The sequence below is a fragment of the Oreochromis niloticus genome, linkage group LG16 (genome assembly GCF_001858045.2).
Source record: "Oreochromis niloticus isolate F11D_XX linkage group LG16, O_niloticus_UMD_NMBU, whole genome shotgun sequence".
Classification (NCBI taxonomy): domain Eukaryota; kingdom Metazoa; phylum Chordata; class Actinopteri; order Cichliformes; family Cichlidae; genus Oreochromis; species Oreochromis niloticus.
The window spans coordinates 23,766,771-23,787,607 of record NC_031987.2 but is presented as its reverse complement, the minus strand read 5'-3'; the positions used below and the strand labels follow the sequence as shown (position 1 = coordinate 23,787,607).

Genomic DNA, 20,837 nt, shown 5'->3' with positions numbered 1-20,837 from the left:
TTTCAATAATGGCTTGAACATGGGAACGAGAGTTTGTGTTCGATTCTGGGCTGATGTTGTTGGTCGCTAATGTTTGGCCAGACAGAGCTCCGTCTTTTCCCTTCTTGCCCCTCCTATGGAACAAGCAAATTCGTGGCATGAAAGCAAGAAAATCATGGAAATCAGCAAGGCCTTCATTATACCAAGGTCATTACATCTGGCTTTTATCCTCCTCTGTACTTATAGGAGGTAAGAGAATCCTATTCTCCATCACCCAAGGCCTCACCTTTGAACACACACACGCACACATAGGCTTATACCAGAGCCAGCATTTGCTCATGCACGGGCACACACATATACACAGGCAAACACACATAGGTTTCTCTTTCATTTGGCCTGCTTGAATTTCATCATTCATTTTTACATCACATTAGTGTGGTGTGTTAGTGGTCGACTTGTCTGCGTGTAGAGGGCGGCTGTTACTTCAGGAAAAGACTGAATAATGCACGGGAGAAGGCAGGGAAAGGCTCAAAGGGGGTCTGTAACAGAAGAGATGATTGCCTCCTTACATTATATATATATATATGGCACAGTTAGGGTGCACACAAAGTGAGGTAAATAGATCAGAGTGTCTTGAATCTTGCTTCATGGTAAACTAGAATGTAGGTGGGCTGTTTTTGGGCCATGCAGTAGAGTAAGGGTGCTTAGTTGACTTTTTTTAATGATAAATCACACTGAAATGTTGTGTCCTGTCCCCTTACATCAAAAAAAGACCAAAAAGATGGAAAATAAAAGCAAAATTTGAGCCAAGTGGGTGAAATGTCCTGCTGTTTTGTATCATTAAATCACATTCGGTTATTCTTGGAAAAATGGCAAGTATTAACAGCACATTTAGTTTCTCTAAGCAGTCAAGGTTATCATTTCAGATCTTTTCAGAGACATGCGAGTATAACAATACATTAAGTTACTGTAATTAGGCCATTACTTTCAAAGTAACCCAAACCTACAATCTGCAGGGGAAAAAAACTCTCCACCTTTAAAGTTAATATTTTTAATGGGCATCACAAGACAGTTGAGTCTTACTCAATGCCTCCTTCAGAAAAAGCAATAACTGTGATGTTAAGGGGAAGAAAAGTGTTCTCTTAGTGTGCGCCAAAGATGGTCTCTTTTGTCTGCCTCACTGGCTGTGTCTAACTTAAAACTCTCGATTGATCTGATACCACCAAGAACTGGCCTGCATATTAAACCAAAGCTGCGATACATCTCCTCCAAGACGGATGAATTCGGTGCATGTGTGTTTTAGTGGGCTCGTGGCTGCGGTCCAGGTTCGGATTATTACAAAAAAAAAGCAGAAAAAAACGTATTCAGCGTTTGCTGTTGTCCATTAATAGTCATACACACCGTAATATCCCTCAGAAGTCCAGCTCAGCGCCTGCCAACACACATTGGCCTTCGCTTCTGATGCTGACATCATTTAATCTTTAGGAGGAGCTTGGAGTTTCTATCCCAAATCCTTGATCTGGTTCACCTTACAGGATGAGCCTCTTTGTCTCTGATCCAAAATAAACAGACTCGTTATTGTATTCTCTCTTGTCCAAGGCACACGGACTTCTTTGCGTGTCTTTAGGTAATGGAGTCTCTCTACTTTGCTGCCCATCCACATTGACAATAATTAAAAGAGCAAAATGAACACAAATGTCCTCATCTGCTGTGCATGGGAACTGACAAAAAGCCAGGAGATATCCCTTTTCAGAAAAGCACGCGTACTGCCAGCACATAAACACACACAAGTCCTTTGTAGATGTATTCGGTACAACAGTATGAAAAACAATCCTCTGTTGTCTCGCTGTTTTTTTGTGCCTGGGTGTTTTATAAGCATTGAAAAGGATGCACACTTCTCAGATTAGGACTGGCAGAAGTGCTCGGGAGAGTGCGCCGGGAAAAGGATGAACATTAGGCACCTGATCAGACAGGATCAATGAAAAGCAATTAGATGATAAGTCTGCAGGAGCAGGCCTGCGTGCGCATGACTGCAGGGGCCAAGACCTTTACAACAGCCAGAAGAGTGAGCGAATAAACATATCTCCTTCAGTCTTTATTCAAGAAGTGAATAAGGCTGAAGGAGTCTGTGACGATCTGTTTAGTGTGGTACAGTATTTATGTGCGTTTGTCTGCTTCTGCCTCCTTGTGCGGCTTATGTGTTTTGCCTAACATCTATTGTCATAATGATGTGTGATTATTAAGGGAGCAGGGATTTCACAGCAGGGGAAAAAAAAGGGGCTGAGCCGACAACAGGTTGGGCCTCCCTTTGTGTCTTTGTTTGAAAGCTCAGCAAATCCATATTCATGCTCCCTGTATGCACACAATAGCAATATGCAACACATTTGTTTATAATCTTTGTTTATTTGGGTTGCATACATTAACAAATTCCCATTTCGTGCTGCTGTAATTCAAAGGTGAGGTAAAAGGTAACGGTAAGGAAAGGTTTCTCGCGAAAGAGGTGGACACAGTCTCCAAGAGCTGATGCCTTGTTATTTCAGTTCTATCCATGGGAGAGGTTAAGCTCTTGCAGTAGGCTAGCTATTAGGCTAAACCAGGGTGCGCTGTGTTCTGTGTGGGTTGAAAAGACGAGTTCTGACCATTAGCGTAGCTCCCGTTCCTGGTTGCATAGTACAAAAGCACATAAGAGTTTTTCTTCCAATTTGTGGGTGTAATGACGACACACACAACAAATAACTCAGCGCTTAATCCAGTCTTTGTTAGTTCATTGAAATATTTTTCCCTTTGTCTGCTCTAACTAAAATATCCATCATTTGTGGCCCTTAAAACTAAATGGAGGTGTAAACATAGCGTATAGGATACAGTAAAGTGCCTTTCCTCCTTACTTGATTCCTGCATGTGCTCATTTCCAACACTAGATGGCTGTCTGTGCTGTGTATGCTCTGTGTCAGCACCAGTGCAGCCTCTTCATGCTGCTTTTTATTGGCCTTAGAAATGCAAGGCTGAGCAAAAGATTTTTGTTAATAATGCTTTGAGACACTCGGGTTATGAAAACACAGGGCTGCACAGACACAGCGCCCAACTTAATGTTTTGATGTTTGAATTTGCCAGCCCTTCATTTTTTTATGATGTCACGAGCAATGGATTAAATACACTGTCATCAGAAAAGTCAGTTGCAGATTCGCACACACGGAGGTGAAAGTGCATTTGAGTGCATTTAAAAATAAACTCTATGCAATGTCAATTCTAATATATATTCCACATATTTCGATCTTTTTAATGTCTTTTAGGAAAGACTTCAACTAAGCTGACAGATTTCAAAACAAGTCAGAGGTAATGCTAATGTCAAAAAACCCACCAAACACATAATTTATCATTCCAGTTATCGTATAATTATTCTGACTGCAGCGCCATTTGTGTATGTGCTTTGTTTGCGTTGTATAAGAGGCTATTTGTAGTTTCATTATGTGCAGTAAATGGGACCACATAGAGCACTTGGTTGTATTGACTTTGAAGATTGCCTTTCTTCCTTCTTCAGAGGCCGTCCGTCTCTTTAGCCTGAAGCTCCCAAACCACACAGCCGGCCAGTTCATGGTGGCCTTTTATTATGATGTCAGCACTTCGCTTAAAGAGCATTCAATATCTGCAGGACGGCCGTTGGTGGAACATCAATAGAATAACACAGACGAGCAATAGATGGCTATTCCTCATAGCCGGTCAGTTCATTTGCTCATTGATTTATTGGTAGCTGACAGTGTAATGGAATTAAGTAGCAGTGATTATCACAAGCAAACAGGTTATTTGTTTGTTTGTTCTTCCTGCATCTGTTTGCAGAGTTTCAGCACTAGCTGTGCGCAGGTCAACGATTACACACGCGCGTACGGACACGTAAATAGATCTACGGGAACACAAAGTTCTACTGAACTATTTGAACCAAATGAGAAAGGTCTCAAAGTGCTATATATGTTATGTGATTTATTATTAGACACTGGTCTTGAGGGTAAAAACTAGGTAATGCAAAGGAAAGAGGAATGAAAGAGCAGGGAAAACAAAAGCATCCCCAATGGAGGGGAAAGCTATTGGACACAGCCTGATTTTCAGGCCTATAAAAAGATGGTCATCGTGAAAGCAGGCGGAACCTTGTAAAACAATTGAACCAAAATCACCCAAATAAATCAGAGCGTGATTACCTCAGGAGCTGGAGTTATTGGGTGTTAACGTTGCTGTGCACACGCTTTAACTTATTAACACTCTTAATAGTGAGGGACAGATTTTAACAGAAGTCCTGCAAAACGCGAATGAGGTGGAACAACAACAGGAAACCAAAAAAAGTAATGTATTCAACTGGTGTTGGTCTGTTTCATCTCGATAGAGGCACCTTGATGCTGAAGTCAAAATCCTCCAAGATTTGACAAAGTTCGGTAATTCTGTGTTGAAAGGTTTCTCTGTTTTTTTTGTAAAGGTGTACAGTCATATCTCTCCATCTCCATCTACTACAGCATCCCTGGTTCTGTAATTCATGCAAAATGAAATGAAAACCTTCTTAGCAATATGCAGATTTCTTTATGCAAAACAGCATTACCTATGGTGCGCGGACGGCAGCTAATGCCTTTGATCAGTCTCTCTGACATTCTCTAACTACTGAGAAGAAAAGAACTTAAAAATTGTAAAGGCTCTTAATTGAAGTGAACATAAAAGAAGATACATGGTGTTAATTGGTATACGCTAAGAATAATCTAGACCTTGGAGACCACTGTCCCTTACCGGCCCCCCTGCCAAAGTGTCAGGATTTACATCTTTAATTCAAGATTTCCCCACATTAATTACCTCGCAGGCAGCGAAATGCGGATTACTTCATTTTAAAGTATAATAAACATCCAAATAGCCCCTCCACCCTCCTCATCCATGAATATAAATTTTGGTTAGTGTGCAAAAGCAGCACTGGGTCTCCTGTTCTTAAAGAGGCTGCACAGCAAGCATGTGCCTCAGAAAGAATTTGAATTTAGTAAAAACATAATTGAAGTACACATTGTTGGATGAAAACCTTTAATCATAACAGTTCAGAGTTATAACAATAAAGTTAGAATGATGCATATGGAGAATTAAAGATGAAATTATACTTAGAGGTCACTGTGCAGGTGTTACACCAGATTGTTTTGGAAAATGCAGAACATATTTGGCATGGTATCATTTTGGCATGACGACTAATTTGTATGTGTTTCTGTGTGCGTGTGTGTGTCTTTTCAGTGAGGTAAAGCAATTTGAACACTGGACTCCAATATGACCTTTGATTATGAGAGGAATAAAGCAGTGCTCATATCCCAGGCCTCTCCGTTTCCTCTCAACATGATGAATGGGACACCCTGAGCTGCAGGACAGAACAACCATTTGAGAATCCAGGGTGACACACACACACACACACACACACACACACACACAGAAGCAGATACATGTACACGCACACACACAGAAATGCTGACAGACAAATGACACTCTGATGGAAAGTGAAGCACTTTTAAGCCCTTAAATGCCACCACCACCAGCACACACGGACACACACACACACACACACACACACACACACAGTCTGTACTACTCTAGCCGCTGCACTTATCTCCCAGTGCACATTTAACACTATACTGCCCTTGAAAATAACCAGCTAAGTTGTGGCTTTTATCTCATGAGCAGGTTCATGTATGGATTTATTAGTGGAAAATAGACACATCTACCATGGCTTATTGAAACAGTTTCAAACGCATCCCAATGTGGTTAATATTATGCAGTTTATTAAGCAACAATAAGCAATTTATGTAAACACAGTTCAAACGAGCGCCGCTCCTGTACACCTTAAAATCCTCCTCTTTTTTTGAAGTGGTGTTATTTTGGGGATTCATTGTAATTTATTGGCTCAAAGTGCACAATATAGTGTTCAAACTGATTTGATATGGAAACCTGCAGGGACATATTAATTAAAATAGCAATCTAATTAGCATTCCACTGTGACCTAAAAGTTGAATATTATTAGAGCTGCAACCGTCGGCTGTGATGAAAAGAGCTTACATGACAGTGAAATTGAAATTCAAAGAGCTGGAGATAATGTACACACAGATCAAAAGAACAAACGGTGGGGAGAAAAATAACACACCAAGAAGTTTTACATTTCCTCACAAGGGGGAAAACCAGTGTGTTGTGCACACTCCTGCACCCACATACACACATATGAAAACACAGTCTTACACTCAGTGTTAGGGAGTTGAGTATAATTTAACCTAAAAATGTACCACGTAGAAATGTCAGCACAGTGACAAAGAACTTACACCGGTAATGTAATAGCAGGTAAGTTCACTATTTATAAAGTTTAGGAAGAAGAGTAATTTGGGCTGACATGAATATTTTTATCTTTAGGTTATAAATTGGCTGTTGATGTTTTAATTCACATCAGTTCATATGAAGACATGATGTTAGAAGGTTGAAAAATGTATCAATAATACCAAGTAACTTTTTATGTTTCTACTTACTCAAAGACTATTTTAGAAGTTTTAAAGCCTATTTCTCTGCTGGAGCAGGAAAAAAGTACCCTAATTGCAGGACCTACATTATACTTTGTGATCCGATATTAGGAATGTGCCGATATGCTGGCTGAATATAGCAGAAAAGACAATATAACACTTACTGTAATCAGTGGTTGATGTTTGTCTGTTGTGCTACATAATTAGTTCTAAATGTTTAAAGATAATGTAAGGAGCTGAAAGAGCAATGTTTAACTGACACACACAGGGAATAACAACAAAACGTTCTTATCAGCACTCCTGGCTTTCACAATAGTTGCATAGTTTTGGAAGTAGCGCTCGGATTCTTAAAAGAAAGAACCCAAAAGTGTATTTTAAAGTAAGTGCTTTCGATCTAACAATCACGCACATTCACACTTGAGGTTTATCTTACTCAAGCATACTTTAGCATGCAGACTGGAGCAGCCAGAGATTCAATGAGAATTAGGTAGCTGACCTGCTCTACCTCTTGAGCCACAGCCGCCTCATCAGGATATGAGTAAAAGACCAGTTATTATAATATTTCTATGAATAAAGTTAAGAGTAGTGCATTTAAAGCACTTGAAGTAGAAGTAGGACCGCTCATGATGCAAAATGACTTTTTTGTTATGTTATGACATTTTGTGCTTTTATTACACAGTAATATTGTTTCTCTTATTATAAAAAAATAATGTAATATTTTTCCCCAGTGGAGTATAATGAGGCATGCAAAATACCTGAAAACTTAAGTGTTCTAAATAAACATGCTTGCTTACTTTACACCACTGCTGTTATCACACTGTCACAATAGTACGTCAGAAAAGGTAAAGAATGTACAGACAGACACTTTTCCATCCTGATCTGTTGAAAGAAATATTGTGTTTTCAAACCGAATAATAATACCAAGAGTTATTGATTATTTTGTCCACAAATGACTGTCCTTGATTACTGAAATCTTCCTGTACGCCTGTTGCGGCCTCTTTTTCCTAATGATTTTGTGCTCTTGTTAAATAAACACTTCAGATAAGACAAAGCTGACAAATGACACGCAGTAAGAATCGAACCTGAGGACACCCTGCTCTGAGCAGCAAACCAACTGACTATCTGGACAGCCCTGGTTTTAATATTTTATGATGATTGCTGACTTTAGGTCATAGGTTTCCAGCCTGTTTTCCCCATCTCTTGGCTCCTGTTTGAAATCCAATAAGCAGTTCTTCACAGTCATATTGAAGTATAGATTACCTGCAGTACACAGCAGGAGGAAGCAAAGGAGAGGTTTACATTGCTGCGATCATTGACTCTACACCTGGTCTGACAGATTTCATCATTTTACCAAAGCGGTTAACCTGTATTAACTGCCACAGCTTTCCCCAATATACATTAAGCCTAGCACAGGTCATGACAATCAAAACAGTCCTCACAGGGGTCAGTGCGCTCCACTCTACTCATTGTTACTTTGGTTTAACCTTGAGGGGTTGTATGCTTTTCCCTGCCTCCCTTTGGGGAGACTTGCATATTTCTGCATAGCCTTGTGCACCAGTTGAGGTGCCTGTTCTCTGGGTAAGGGCCTCTACGCTTCTCCTGCAGCTCTACAAGCGGGTGTGTTAACATGTGTCCCTGCAGTGGGCCGCCGCGCCAGCCAGCAAGTGATAATTATTCATTAGTATTCATTAGTGTGAGGTGCTGGCCGGTGCAGAGCTCATGTTGAATCAGTGTTCTGACGAGGCCTCGGCCCGGCGCGGGTCAGTGAGGAGCCAGTAATTAGGCCCACCAGTCAGGAGGCATTTTCCTAAGCACAACACATGAGCTTGAGAGAGAGGAGATGCAACCACCAGGAGAGAGGCTGCAGGACGAGAGAGAGTGTGCATTTTATTTTTAAAAGAAAGCCAACCTTGGCCTCCTTGCTTCCCTGCCTGGGTAGTGCCGAGTATCTTAACCTTTCTCCATCACTCACTCCATCTGCGGTAAAAATGCGAGATAACCTTGGCTGTCTGCTTTGTTTGCCTTGTGCGCTTATTCTTACTTCTCTTTGAAGATTTTTTTTAATCCTTTTTTTTTAAACTTCCCTCAGCTCTCCTCTCCATCTTTTAATTGAAGGATATATAGCGTATATGATCCTGTTTCCTTAAATCTAATATGTCTGTGCTGGTTGCATATGTTTATTTATGGATCTTTGCATGTCAAATGGTTGATAATAGCAGCAGTTATTATCACTTACAGAGATAATTGTGTAACAGTTAACATGACAGAGTGGTCGCCTCCCAGGAATGCTGTTAGTATTGTAAATGCGACCGAGGCCTAACCGAATTAATCTAATTGAAAGATAATTACACTGGCTGCAACAAAGCTGGACCAGATTCATCAAACTGCTTCCTGCCCCCGTGAGCAGTTAAGAGGAAGAGATCTACAAGCAAGAACGGGAAGGTTAAAGGCATCCGGGGTGCTCAAAGCTGGCTGTGCCGAAGCTGTCAGTACATATCTGACACAGAAAAAGAGGGTTTGACATTGACTGACAGCAGCTGAGAAAACAGGGGGTCAAATGTTGAGCTGTTGCGAGACAGGCGAGAGGAAAGGCACGAACCCCCCAGATCCAAGTCTCTGTGGAGGACAGCAGAAATCCAAGGAGATGATAGCTTATCCTGTCAACACATAATGTCAGTTTCCCTTGAATATAAACAAAGAGCATAAGACGCTGACAACCTCTCACTCTGCTTCTCTTTCTGTTTCTTTCTATGTTGTTTTTTTTTCTGCTTGTTCATTCATGTGCAAGCAGGGGTACACATGGATGTGGGAAAGGGAGTGCCTCACATAACCTCGCAATATCCTGACATGATTCCAGATTAGACGGATTCCCTGAACTACAAGTGAATGGCACGACACCCTCGTCTTTCCCAACAAGCCCCCCTCCCTTTACATTTCCTCATTTCTTCCCTTGGTCTCCGGCATGCACATTTTTTTCTCCTTTGGATTTATCAGATTGGCATATAGGTGGGTTGACAGCTCTCAAACTGGCACTGCAGAAGGGGGAGATCCCAGACTGTGAAGGTTAGCTGGGTAAATCTATCCGGGGTCTGCCCAGGAGGAGAAGAGGAGGAGAAGGATGAAGAGGGTGTGTATGAGGGGGGAGGCCATGGGAGAGCTGGAGAAGGGGAGAGGAGAGTGAGGGAGAGAGGCTTGGTAGGGCCCCGCTGAGCACATAAGCTTCCATGCTGAGCGCAAACGTGGCTGGCTGACAGTTGTGCTCAGCCTTCACTGTAATAATGAATAAAAGGAAACTCCCTGCAGATTACACATCTTCCGTGTTTTGACATTGACCTTAATACATAATTTAACCACAAAGCCTGAAGAGTGTGTAACGAGATAAGAGAGGACCAGAGGATAGAAAAAGATGCCTGGCCTAAAACATACAGGCCAAAAAAGGCGCCTCAGTGGTAATGGCTCTAATATGAGCGAGTCTGTGAGGACCAGTATTTTTTTCTCTAAACAAGATGGGAGCATTTGTGGGAGAAGACTGGAAGATTGAAGGCAGCAGGAAAATTATGGATATGTGTGCGTGCGGTGTGTGTGAAAAATACAGTGATTTTCCTGCTTATCGAATTCCCACTGGGAGGAGAAGGTAGTGCTGCTAAACCTCAATAGAATAGTAATGTGCCAGCCCCGGCTGTTGTGTGTGTGTGTGTGTGTGTGCTTCTTCCCCCTGTTCATATAGTTCTGTTTAGTGTGTAACTGTAGACTGGCTGAGTGTGATATCTGAAAGAGGTATTTGTCACTGTCATTGTCACTTCTCGGTCTGTGTGTGTGTGTGGCATCGTGTGTTTGTGTGTTTTCCTCGGGGCGTGTGAGCATTGTGATGTTTGAGTGACTGTTAAGCGCAGAGTTTGCTGAGCCAGCACTCTCTGCCACAGGTTATGTCACTTCAGCTGAGGTCACCATGTCACCCAGACTGTCAGGAAAAGCTTTCTTTAGCCAAACTCCCTAAGGAGAAAGCTACCAGACTCTCTCACACACAGCCTTTAGCTGAATGTGTCCTAAGTATTCACATCCTAGATGAGCCACCATTAAGTTACCAGCAGCTCGAAAGGCTGCGACATAAAGAGGGACACAGCAGTGATCTCGATGCCATTTATTTACTAAAACACAAACAAAGAGAATAGAGTAAGCGCAATTACTTAACGTCAGTTTCTGTATCTAACCGTTCATGCCATCATGGATAATTTGTATCCAGAATCATTTAGTACTAAATGTTATTCATTACACATGGAATCCCATGTGGGATCAATGTTTTTTAAACTTCTTTTACTATTTTATTTACACTTCCAGCACATGTTCATTTGCTTTGCCCTTTAGTTGTTACTAAAAGGCATGAAAACTCCTTGTTTAGGTTATGAAAAGATTGTGCTTTAGGTTAAAATACAAAGAAAACCACTTCTTTTAAAGCTGTGATTATTAGCTTGTCTGAGTGGCACAGCTCAGTTGGCATGTGTAGTACAAACACACACTTTGTACCCACACAAAGTCAAGAAAAAAAAGGCGATTCCTGCCAATGCACACAAAAGAATAGACTGAATTTCAGGCTTTGCCATGAGACTAGGAACCACTAATACAGACCTGGCCCGCATCCTCACACAGTTTCCTTAGGGTCATAATCAGGGTCAGCACATTGAATGTAAGGACATAGCGACTGGTCACAATCCTGGTTTAAAAAATACACCCTTATGTTTTCCACTTGCATTTGGTGCATTCATGTGTGTTTTACTGCTAATGGCAAATGCTGCAGATTGAGAATCATTACTACCACATTAAAGTGATGATTACATCACTACTCACCTGCTAGGTGCTGTTGAACACAGATACAGGTCTTAAATAAGTATTAGTAAGGCTGTACTTGCTCCTTCCTCTCTTTGCCCTTTCATCCTCTTCATTGCTCTCACACCCTTTCGTCTTCGGGCTCTACATGGACAGACTGTTCTGTAATTGAAGCAGCACGTCAGAGCCGTCTTCCTGTCTGCATGTAACCCTCTGATTCACACTCTTCTCATTAGTGTCATAATTACCTCGTGTTGAAAAGCAAGGGCCTGAACGAGCTCCTCAGTGAGCGCTAAGGTGAGAGTGCGGGCCTGTGGCACTCTTGGTTGGGGGGGGGTTGAGGCTGACCTCCAGCCCAACAGGGGGCAGTGGTGATGTACTGAACTCAGCCTGCATGATGTGCACAGCTGAGCGCATGAGGTCTTTTTAAGGGCTGCCTGCTGTTTTGCATGGTAACAAGCAGTTGTGAAGGGAAAACTGATTGGGCGATAAATGAAACATGAAAAATTGTTCCCAGGAATAGATAAGTGCTGCTGCTTTTTCATACATTTTCTGTTTCTTCTATCAACTATCTCTTTATAAAGCCGCCTCCTTCTCTTTGTTATGGGAGTCCAGGAAAATATACACACCTGTCAGTCTGTGCCTAGTCCTTGGACTAGACCTTTGTCTCAGAGCCCTTGGAGTTCTTCAGGGGATTTGCTTGGCTGCGGCCTAACCGGCCCTGAACAGCCCATAAAGTGGTCCAGCTGGGTAGGACATCTAGTATGTGTGTTGTAAGTATGCCTGTGTGGACTTGTGCCATCATGGCTCAGTTAGCACACAGACCCACAGCTATGACTGTGGTGGCAATAGTACTTTGGTGCTTTGCCATCAGGCTTCCCTCCAAGGACTGTGTCAAGACAGAGGGAGTCTTGGTCTGAGTATAGATGGATGCGTGTGTGTGTGTTGGATGATGCAGGGTGGTGCTCTACTTCTGCAGCAGTAATCTAATGAGCCTGTAAACACACTCATTTGACATCATTAATTGGAGGGAGATCAGAGATCCAAGAGGGGGTGTGTGTGTGTACAGTGTGTGTGTGTGTGTGTGTGTGGTAGCAGTTGGAGGGTTCTCCCATCAGAGAGGGTTCTCCCAGATCAAAGATTTAGAGTGTGAAATCCCTGATTATGCGACAGAGAGACACATTAGAGGCAGTTTTCTGCCAAGCTGAGAGAGCAGCAGAGTGTTTGGTCAGTGCCAGCAGAAGGCCTTGTTTTCAGCAATAAAAAGCACTAAAGCAACACACTTGAAGCTGCCCTCTGTTTTGTCAATTATACAATGAGTCGACAAATCAAAGTTGGAAGACATGGAGTTTATCTGCGTCCAGTTTATTGATTTTTAACTATTGCAGGAATTGTAAACGTGTGAAGCTACATTTTAAACGCATGGTGACAAAGCTTCTCGCGGTGCTTTTGAAAAAAGTTTGAATCCTCTTTGCGACTGTCACAGAGTGCGATCCATTAGCTTTAATTGTGCTGCCATACTGGTTCAGTCACATTTGTCAGCTGGATCTAAGCGGGGGGGAAACAGAGGTGCAGTGCTAGAGTTGCTTGCTACTAGTAGTCCTCTGCTCTGAGAGCAACCCAGTCCAGTCGTTAATGATCTATCTGTCTACCACCCGCACAATGGCCCACACCGCTGTTCGCTTTCATTTACAGAGTGCCAGTCTCTGAACTCCCCTCATCAGCCCTTTGTTCCTGACTGTTTAATGTTTTTTGGGGAGTTGATTGGTGTAGCTTTGTATGGGATACTTTTGAGCAAGTGGCTTAGAGAGACAGCTAGAGCAGGAATTTTCCAGTGTAATACATTATGAAGATTTCACTTTCTGCCTTTGATTCTGTACTGACAGTTATCCTTCAGTCCTCCTTTAAAGTCCCACTTTCAATCCCTAATGGCTGTCATGTCGCTGCACTCTCTGGACTCTTACTCAAAGTGTCATTGGCATAATGGTCGGCAGCCGTTGGCCTCTTTTGATCATCCATGCTGTGTGCGAGAGCAACTGGAGCTGAAACAGTGAGGTGTATGAGGTGTGTGTGTGTGTGTGTGTGCGCGCGCGCACTGCTTGCGCCTCTGCTCGGCTGCCACTCCCAGGCAGAGCTCCACCACCGGAAATCTAAAATTCACTTTCAAATAGTTTTCCTCCTGTTCTTGGTGCCTAATAGCCACGCAGTGCAAAGTGTGTGTGCATGTGTGTACTCATTAAAGGGATAGCACAGGTTTCTCCTGTATCAGCATCTCAAGCTCAGCCCAGTTTGGCACTCTCTCAATGGTTATGCATACTCCAACAAAGAGATGAAGGGCCGCAAGGGAGTGAGAGAGACCAGGAGTGAGAGAGAGAGTGTGTGCGTCTGTGTGTGTGTATGACGGTGAGCTGAGGCCTTGGACGAAGCCAAGCTCAAGTTCAAACACCCCAGCCTACGTTCGTATGTGTCATGCCAATCCAAGATAAAATCACACTCACCAGGCCAGAAAGAACACATCTAAGCAAGATGATCGGGGCCAGGAAACATCCGGAAGGGTTCTGAGGCTTTCCAGCAGAGACGTGCTTGTAATAGAAGCCAGTGTGCACTTACTGAATGACATTATGTTCAAACATCCTGGGCTGAAACCCTCTGTGCTTGGATCCAAGTAGTGCAACACTTCCAGGATCAGTATCCTCTCATTTTCTGCCTGCTTCGCTTACCTGCCCCACAGCAGCTTAGGCCTCAATCCAGGTGTTAGGCAGGCTCGGTCCAGAGCCCAGGGCGCTATTGATGCTCAGACAGTAAGACTAGCCGCAGGGCTTCTGCACATCAGTGTCTGTGGTTTCATGAAACCAGAGCAGGTATTCTGCTTTGATGGACTCACTTTGAATATATTCCTTGAATTTGACAAGAGCATAATTTATTGTATAGATATTAGTGAAGTAAAATCTCTTCTAGCAATGCTATTTCTTTCTTAATGGATTCTCTGCTGCTGTTTGGTCCTTTGTGGCCTTTTTCCTGAATCTGCTGTTGCCTCCATTGTGTTGTATTATCAAATTTTCTCCCAGTCTTCCTTCAAACCCTAAAAGGCTATTAAATTATACAAAGAAAAGTGCTTTTCACTGTCTGAAATTTGAACAACAGTTGTTTCTCAGGTGATAAAGGCTGGTTGTCGACTAAACTCAGGGTTGGCAGTGCGATCCTGGCCCCTCTCATTACAAAACACCCTTGGGCAGGAGAAAACTCAACCTCAAGTTGCTCCCTATAGTAGGCCAGGATGCACACTCATACTCACAGTCACTGTGGTGTGTGAGTGTGTGTGACTGGGTAAATGAGAAACACATTTTGACGCACTTTGTGAACCTAGTTAAAGGTGGTATATAACTCGGTGCACAGAGCGTTAGCGTATCCCGTCACATTGCTGCATGTAATATTGTGGTTTCTCATCATACGTTGTTTTTTCTGCAAACTTTCCCCAGTAAACTTCTGCTCTTCTCTGTTAATCGATTTGCCTTTGGACTTATTTATTTAATGCACTTACTCGCACACACATACATGTGCAGCCCTGCCCTCCCCTTTATCCACAGAGGGATACAGATCAGAGCACTCGGCCAAGATTGTGTGTGATGTAAAGTTCTGGAGAATAAAAGACGTCTCTTCCAATAACATATTTCCGCCATGTATCGAAAGACGTGTCAATTTCAGTTACACCTGGCGCGGCAGCTGGAAAACAGAGAGTTCTTCACTTCTAAAAGACAATGCCATAACAGTCACTCCCCACCTGAATGACTGATACATTAAACATGCAGAAAGCAGCGGGAGGACACTAGGGAGGGAGCGTTCAAAGACGAAAACAACGCATCCAAAAACAGAAAAAGAGAAATATGTTGCTCGCTACAGTACAATGCAATGCACCTGTCTGGTGATGCTGACTAGCAGGAAGGATTAAGGATTAAGCATTAGTTTTTCCAGGAAAAAAAAGAGTATTTTACTGTACAGACAGTAAAAAGTAAGCCCTAATATACTCATTTTGTTGCTGGATAAATCCCAGAAATTCCGTGTTACATTCCAGCTCCCAGTGTATTTCTCTGTCACTGTATTATTCCAGCTACGCAAATATATCTTGTCCCCAGTTCTGGTCTTATCCATGGTCTGAAAGCAATCCCAGAAAGGCAGCTGATCACACAGGGCTTTTGTAATAGCAGCAGAGGACCGTCTCTGTCTTCTAGTTTCATGACAGGACTGTCAGAGAACATGCAAGCTTATAGACCAGACGTGCTAAAATCTGCAGCCCTTGCCTTGGTTATGAACTGCTGACACAGCTGCTCTGGCCTGTTGTAGAAAATTAATTCAGGCAAGTCAGAGGACGCCTCAGTCAGTGGGATAGACAGACAGAAGGGGTCCTGTAAGGCAACAGTGTGAAGAGGATAAGAGTCTGTGGTCCTCTCTGTTCACTGCTGGACACATTAAGACTCCATTAAGGAAGCCTGACACTGACGGTGATGGCTGCCTTCGTTCTAACTGAGCAAGAAACTTGTTAGAGAAACTTCTGCTCTCTGTCTTTTACTCTGGCTCACATAGAAGTCCACATGACAGTATTTAAAGTCAATGAAATGTTTGTTTTGACTTGAGTCATTATTTAGACAAAACTTAAAAATTTGACACTATAATTTGTGCTATCTAAATTAATGAATTGTAATTTATTTTCATGAGCATTAACATGGTTTAATTTCTATTTTGTAAAATAGAGTCACCAAGTAGTCATTGTTCAGTCTAAATTTGAGTAGTAAAACAGTGTTACACAAGTATTAAATAAAACTTCACGTCTCTAGCACTGGCTGCAGCCAGATTTAAGTATTTCTTGGAGAAGGTGGCACAGAGTGAACAAAAGTCTCTGCATGATGATAAATGAGAGATCCTGTGTGATCCAAAATGATTTCAAGTGGATTGGATAAACATCTCTAAACGATAGGTAGAACTAGTCAGGGAAACTTAGTCAATTGAGACATAGCTTACGATTTCATACTTGTATATCATTTATACATTAATTATAACATCCTCTTCTTCTTTCGGCTGCTCTCTTTAGGGGTCACACACATCACCTGCCTCCATCTTATCCTATCCCCAGGATCCTCCTCTGTCACTCCAGCCCTCTGCGTGTCTTCCTTCATGACATCCTGAATCTTCTCTGAGGTCTTCTTCTTTTCCTCATGCCATCCACTGGCCCATATATCCACTATTCCTCCTTTTCACATGTCCAAACCATCTCAGCCTTGCCTCTCTAACGTTGTCTCCAAAATGCTCCTCCTGAGCTGTCTCTTTGATATACTCATTCCCAATCCTGTCCATCCTGGTCACTCCCAGTGACAATCTTACCATTTTCAGCTCTGCCTCCTCTCCTGTTAGTACTACTGTCTCAAAACTGTAATATTGAAAAATATTTCTGTCCCCCATCAGTGGGCTGACTTTAGACATTAGTCTTGGCTGTATAGACTAGTATAGTGCATCATACTTGACCTCTGCAGCTATAAAAGTTTAGCTATAGTTGTGCCCATAGCAAAACTATAGTTGTGTGTAAATAAATGGTTCCTATTGTTATGACATAATTGACAGACATAATGGAGCCAGACTCCATACCTGCTTGTAGACATCCCCTTAAAATATAATGTGGGCTTCACACAGCACTAATTTTGTGGGAACGGTTAAAGTTAGTGGGAGTAAGCAAGGTATGAAAAGCAGCAGCTTCAGCCTTTCACGTAAAATCATGGCAGCATAGCTCAGTAGCTTGCACTTTCTGATTGGTTGAATATTGTAGATGCCATAAATTGCCTACAAGACATAATCATCACTAAAGAGGAGGAAAAAAAGGACAGAAAAACATGTTTGTTTCATTGTCGTTAGGTTATACAAGGCTAGACCAGTCAGTACAACTGAGCAACAAGTCCCTCAGCAGCTGACACACAAAGTCTACCCAGCGGTTTGAATATTCTGTGTTGATACAAACAGGTGACAAGTGAAAGGAAAAAGCATCACAGTTTCATGGTTGAGAGCACTATCTAACACATCTGTCCAAGCTCTCCCACAGGTGTTCATGTGAGGGTCTTCATGCTGACTCTGAAAGCCATAGCATATGAGCCATGTTGCTTAATAGTATGCTCTAGCATTCAGTGACCCTTATATGGATGGAGACATCAATATAGATTTTTCTTCAAAGAATACAGTATAATTTAAGATGACAAATGGACTCAAACCATGCCAGCAAAATAACCCCCAAAGCTTAAAACACTGGATACTCCCACAGTGTGAGACAAACAGTTTTTACCTATAATTATCAAGAGAAATGTTTTATCCCAGTTTGGACAAAAAAATGCATAGTGGTATTATTTTAGGTGGTAATTATTATAGTAAAAAATGAGGAAAATTTCTAATTCCAGTCAGGCTTTCAGACATCTAAAATAAAAGATAAGAGAATCAGCGAGTGGACTGAGTAGCTCCTAACTGCTTGCCAAATCCTTCACATTTACCCTTGATTAATATTACTAATTGTGTCTTTCTGCAAGTATTTTATCTGAAGATGAAACTGTGATTTTATTTAATCAGCTTGCAACTTCTGTTTCTAGCCCTACATTCAGATTGCAGACTTAATCTTTAGTCTTTAGTTAGGCCTTGGGGAATCCTTGTTAATAGATCTTCTTGCTTAGGGCCTCTGGCTTAATCCTTGCCATTTACCACTTCCTGTGCTAGTTTTCTAAATACTCTCAATTAGGTGGCTGGCAGGGCATTTTGTATCACTCTATGTTCTGACCACTCCTCTTTTTTTTTGTGCAAAAGGGTTTTGGGGGGGTGACCTTGGCGATTATAGATATAGCCATGATTGGACCTTGGTGATTCATCTTCAGCATCTCTCTGGATATACTGCTAACTTCATAGTGAAATGATAATTAACTCCCAGCATCAATTAGCATTCACCATGTAGAACGGTAACGAGGAGCCAATTACAAGAAAATATACATAATCAATTATTTATTCATTCTTAATTACAGTGAGTTTTACCCTGTTACAGCAGCGGTAGTTCAATTAATGACCTTCAGCTATCTTCATTTGAAATTGCCACGGAGCAGAGGAATTTACCAAACCCCAGTGTGAAACAAAGCCGGGGAAGCACAAACACACACATGCACGCACACACGACAGACACGCACAAGCTGAAAATGAATAAGAGAAAGCAAGAGGGAGAGAGAGGAGAGAAAGAAAGAGATGTAGTGAGAGAGAAAAGAGAGAGGAGAGGAGGGAAGGGACTGGCACTGTCTGTCAGTCAGATGCCCAGAGTTGCGGTGTGCACGGTGTCACCCACACGACCGAGCCGTCTGTCGAGGCCACCTGCCTCATTATGGGAAATGTATGCATCTGGGGCAGGCTCTGGCTGGCTCATCCTCAGCATGGGCAGGGAAAATGGCACACTGGCAACTATTACTGCATTATGTTAGCAAGCTGTACACACTGCATGCATACATAGTGAACCGGGAGACAGGAAACTAGCAAGCCAAGAGTTTTGCCGAATGGACTGAAAAATTATGGAAATGACTCTGTATATGTGTGGATTTGTCACATGACTTCACACTGGGATAAGACTGATATTGTTCTAGGAATGCTGGTTTATAGCATGTGGCAGTGTGCCACATTAAAAAAAAAATTAATATTTGATGAGGACGAGTTCACAGTAACTGCCGTTTTAAATTTGTATGCACAAACTTCTCAAAAGGAGCGCGATCTTAGAGTTAAGTTTGACGGATGACAAAGAAGCTGTTTGTTTTAGATAAGCACAGAAGACAGCATGTCAGTGAGTAGACAGCTGCATGCAGACCCTGTGTAGATGTCCTCCTCTCTGGCCACAGGGTCCTGCAGAAACCAATAAGCACAAACAGAGCAAGCTGATCACAACAGAAAACTTTCTCCCTGTCCATCCCTGCTTCCCCCTGCGCCCGCCTTCTGCCCATACCTGGCCTGAATACCATTAGACTTAATAGAGCGTGGTGTGAGGGACAGCCAATCATGATGGCGTCCCGTCAGTGACACCGACATGTATCTTGGTGCTCATTATCATCCTTGAACAGCGCCAATTTACATCTGATGCTCTGACTAATTCTGCTCCAGTGTTGTCAAGAGGCATAGGAAGTGGCCTGGCCGTGATGACAGCGCGGCTGTCAGGAGCCCGTGGATGGAGGATTCCTCGGGGCATGATTTAATGCCCATGTCAAGCCCCGCTGTCAGCCTCTCTCTCTCTCCCCGCTCTCTGTGCTCCTTCTCTCCATCCAGCCATTAGGATTCAGCCAGCGGAGAGATGGAGCAATAGAGATGGCGATTGGCCTGCTTAGGATTCACACTCTGGGCAAGAAAATAACACGCCCTGTTTCACAAGTGATTACCCTTTCCTTGTAAACTGCAATTAAGGCTAAAAAAGAAAGGCAGCAAAGAGGTGATGGAGCAACAAAACGCACATGACCGCCAAGCGAAGAGGAAAACCTTGAGCATTTTCCCTTGCTGGTTTTGTAGCTGCTTGTTTGTCTAATTTCCATAGACAACTTTTCACTGCTATTTTGCAGAGTTGTTTTGGTTTCTGTTTGGTTGTATAACACCCACAGATTTTGTGCCCCTCGCTCTCCCTTTTGTAGAGTGATTAGCATATTGCATGATGTCTCTGCGGATAGTTCCAGTTGCACTATGCAATCCTCTCTCGCTCTCTATATATTTATTTTGGTCAGGATAGAGAAGAACTGTTGTGAAGTCCAGCCCAGCCATCTGAAAAGTTTATTTTGTATGAATTTCTAGAACTCGAGACTTGTTAGGGGGTTGAAAATAACACTGTGCATGCTTTTGCATATGCATGCGTCTGTGTGTGCGAGAATAAGACAGGCACTCTGTGCTTATCTGAAACAATGGTCAAACCTGAGACACCTGACCTTTTTGACCTTTGCTAAAGGTCAGAGGTGAGCAGGCTACAGATGGCTGGAACGGCTAATCAGGACAGAGAGGACCAGGGTGCAGAGATTTTACAGTCCCATGATAGCAACTATGCGTCATACGAGTCTGAAACATCGATCTGCAAAGTATTCTTTTTTTCCCCCCTCTCAGTCTGTGTGAAGGTATTCTTGCAATATGTGGCTGCAATATGTTGCCCTCCCTCAGTCTGTTGCCTCTGTAACAAGGCAATGATGGATGACCAGAGATTTTGCTGCCTAATGTGCAGAGAGTGAGGACATATGGCTCAGTTTGCTCTGTCCTTGTGAACGCTCTTTAAACATGAGAACAGCACTGAACGAAAGGAAGAACACCGCAACTGCCTCAAAATAGAGGCCGGCACAGTAGCAGAAATTAACCTGGCCGTTTCCCCTGCTTTAACATTTAATGAACATTAATTAGATTCGGTCTGCCTTGTGCATGTTTTGGCACAGCTTCATATCCTCTTTGGCCACATTAGGCTTCGCTTGGAGCACTGATTGCAGCACTAACAACGCTTTAGCTGTA

General features: G+C 42.6%; 1 long non-coding RNA gene across 1 annotated transcript in view; it reads left to right on the top strand.

The window, feature by feature from the left end:
- The window catches only part of LOC112844112 (uncharacterized), a 53,657-nt gene that overhangs the window by 5,435 nt on the left and 27,385 nt on the right, over positions 1-20,837 (top strand). The window contains exon 3 of the long non-coding RNA XR_003216710.1: positions 5,227-5,380. This is a non-coding gene — a long non-coding RNA (uncharacterized LOC112844112). The remainder of the gene's footprint in view (positions 1-5,226; positions 5,381-20,837) is intronic.